Raw genomic sequence first — 3,650 nt, 5'->3', positions numbered from 1 at the left:
AGAATGAGAAGACGAAATGAACTGACCCAGTGTGTAAAAGTAGATGACACAATTTTCTTGTTTATTTTCATTGTGTGATGACATTGTTTAATGGGTTTAATGTATCGTATATGTTGACCGTTTAGTGGGTGGGGAGGGGGGTGGGAAGGAAGGAGGAAAAAGGGGAGAAAATTACACTGTGTATATTCAAGAGGGAAATGTTTATGTGTATTTTGGTCAATATGGTTCATAGTGTGAAAAATTTTTTTTAATTTTTAAAAAGTATCTGGATTCTGTTTGCACTGTGAAGCCTGTGCTTCACTGAATTAAGATTTGAGTGAGAGCTACATAAAGTTCATGGCCATTAAAGGACTGGAGAGTCTGTGGAGAGTGGTTACTGTTGAATTAGAAAGTTCAATTGCAATAGTGACAGAGATAAGAAAGAGAAATGGCCATCCAGCTCACATAATTTTCTCCAGCATCTGAAACCAGGTTAAAATAACATAGACACAAAGTGCACTGCATAAGGTCACAAGACTAATGAGATTTACTCAGTTCTGAAAACACACCGTGTCTTAAGCAGCATCCTTTAGATGAAATAGAATACTCCCCAGAGACAAATTAAATAAGGAGCTGGTTTCAATGTTTTTCAAGCCATTGATTTGGTGATAACATTCCATGTTAATTATTTTACCTTGTACATCAGGCAATATCAAAGCTTTCTTGTACCTTCAAACTGAGACCAGTTGAGAGTGTGGCAGCAGAGGGCCTAGTCTATGTTTGTCTTTGATCTCACGTACCAAAGCAGAAAAAACATCTTCCAAGTTGGATTTGCAGGCTCTGGGGAGAAAGTCAGGCAGAGAGACTGAGTGGGAAAATGGATCAGCTCATGATTAAATGGAGGGGCAGACTCAATGGGCTGAATAACCTATTTCTGCTCTTATGTCTTATAGTCGTGTGTTGGATCAAGTATGTTGGAGCAAATATATTAGGAAAGAATCATGTCAACTTGTCAACTACTCCCCACAGTATGCTTGGGGCGACTTGCATTTAATAAGTTCCCCACAGAGTAATATCGTAAAGATATTAAGAAATCTTATCACTGTTCGATGAGACTAATATGTGGCTATTCTGTTGATTGGCGGAGTCAATTCCTTCCCTTTTTCCTGAAGTTGTTACCTTCCCTGAGCCTTTGTCAAAACCTTCATGAAGGGGTTGGGGGAGAGAGGAGGTGAAGAAATAAGGGAACATTAAAAATAACTGAACTAATAATCCAATGTTAAATCATTTCCCCGTGCTTTTGTCAATTTTCTGTGTGGGTATGGTACAGCTGGGAGTTGACACAGGAGAATGACATCTTTACTACTGCAACTAACATCATTAGGAACAACTATTTTCAAAATTCTAAAGCTAATTCATTTTAATTGTTTAAATTTAATTCTTTGGAAGAATCAAAGATAACAAGCAATGCATTCAAAAGTGAACTGTGGTCTTCGGAATGAGTTCTTTTCTAAATATTGTTGAACTTTGCATATCAACAGAAAATTGGACTTGGCAACATTTCCATTTTTTAAAGTCCACATGAAACTTAAATCAAGGCTTGAGACAACTGTAATTTTGTTTTTGGTGACCATATGTTTTGCACATTTATACATCTTCAATAATAGGCAATTGTGCACACTGAGCAATTTAACACTTTTCTATCTGATATGTTCATGTGTGTGACATTTCATTGATTTGTTAGGATGACCTATGCTTAAATCAGAATCAGTTGAAAAAATATACCATCATTAACATTGTCCTCAAAGAGCTCTCCCCCTGCCCCAACCCAGACCATGCCCTCTTCATTCTGCTACCATCAGGGAAAAGGTTCAGGAGCCTAAAGACAAAGAGTTAGCAGCACAAGGACAGTTTCTTCCCTGCTGCCGTCAGATTCCTGAATGACCCATGCCTTACTTTTTATGCACTATTATTATTATTATTATTATTTTATTTTATTTTATTTTATTTTTTACAGTAAACGGTAATAATAATAATTGTCATAAGATGTTTAAAATATGATTGTTTGCTCTATGCTGCCACAAAACATTGAATTTCACAAATCGTTCATGACAATAAATTCTGGTTCTGAAATATGATTTGCCCAGTTGATGATAATAAGCTCCCCAGAAAATGGCAGTGAACCTTTTTTTGATTCCCTTTTTACAGATTCCTTTTGAGCAGAATAAATTGAAGCAAGCCTTCAAGCGAATGAGTTGGTGTTGAGCTGTGTTGCCAAAACTAATTTCAAGTATATGTGATTAGGCACACAAAGGTTCAGCTGGTCAAAACGTTTTGGTGCCACTTTGAAGTATATTCTCTCCACATTTTAAAAAAAATTAATAATTTTTCTCAGGAGTTGGAAATCACTGGCGAGGGCTAGCATTTATAACCCACGTCTAATTCCCCTTATTGATTGACTTGCAAAGAAAAGTTGATGTAAGAGTCAGCCATCTTAAGGGAATCCAGAGTAGCATGATGGCCAAACTCAAAAGGGTACACGAGATCAGCAGAAAGTGCTGCCCAACCAGCCCTTCAAATCTGCCTTGCCATTCAATATGATTATGGCTGATCTGCCCCAAGTTTCAACACTTCCTTTGTGCCAGATTCCATAGCCCTCAATATTCCTAAACTTGCACTCTGTTGTAAATACTTCCAGAGAGCTTGCCACCACAACTGGAGTGAGAATTCCAGAGATTCTTCACTTTAAAGGAGCCAATTTGCTTAAGAAGTATGTTTCTGGTTATTTTTTACTTCTACTTTCAGATCTTTCCCTGAAATAATTAATAACATTATTAAATATGCTGACCTTCAAGCCAAGAAACATTGTCAAATTAAAAGGCCTGAATTTATTGCTCAACTTATAGTAAAAAGGTAGATAAGTTGGTTGAAAACACCTCATTATTTTTTTTTCTTTACCCCTGCACAAATATTTATCATGACTTTGCACAGTGTTTCAGTGGAAATTATTTATTGCACATTATGAGAACCACAAGAGTCCAATGATTTTTGAAATCTACTTCATGGCCCTTGTTCTCCAGCAGCTGAATCTGTTAATTGATCTACAGCTGCTAAACCTTCATTCGTGCCATGCTTCACTGACAAGCTTGTTTTGGAACTCACTAGAGACTGAGAAGAGAAGTGTGCATGCTTAAGTAACTATAATATAACTAGAGAAAACCTTCACTTTTGGCAATATTCCATGACTACAGAAGAAGTTCATGTTATGAGGAGTGATTAATTAATTAATTCTAATTAGTTTAAAACCCAGAGCTTGTACATAAGGATACAAAGGGACAAATTCTTCCTGATATTGACTGCTGGTAAATGCTGGTCTGATCCTAAAAGTTGTGGCCCTCCATCATAGCAGGACCTTGAGTGACAAAATGCTGTGATGTGGGAGGGACATGGGCAAGAACATACCAAGCCCTTGAAAATTCTGATAGCTGGCTAAAGAAGTCCTGCAGATAATCAGTAAAATGTAAAATAGCTTTTGCATATTTCAGGAATGTGCTTCTTCACGTCCGCAACATGTTCTGTCAAATTGGGTGTTATGCAATGTGGAAATTGTGCAAACACGATTACTTAGCAAAGCTATATGGGATACTGTAGTTATACCTGTAAACTTTTTA

General features: G+C 36.9%; 1 protein-coding gene across 5 annotated transcripts in view; it reads left to right on the top strand.

Moving 5' to 3' along the window:
- Window positions 1-3,650, top strand: part of dock8 (dedicator of cytokinesis 8) — a 259,931-nt gene that overhangs the window by 149,855 nt on the left and 106,426 nt on the right. The gene's annotated exons all lie outside the window — the stretch shown is intronic.

The sequence above is a fragment of the Narcine bancroftii genome, chromosome 1 (assembly GCF_036971445.1).
Source record: "Narcine bancroftii isolate sNarBan1 chromosome 1, sNarBan1.hap1, whole genome shotgun sequence".
NCBI lineage: Eukaryota > Metazoa > Chordata > Chondrichthyes > Torpediniformes > Narcinidae > Narcine > Narcine bancroftii.
The sequence above is the reverse complement of the archived record's forward strand: the minus strand, read 5'-3'. Positions and strand labels throughout refer to the sequence as shown.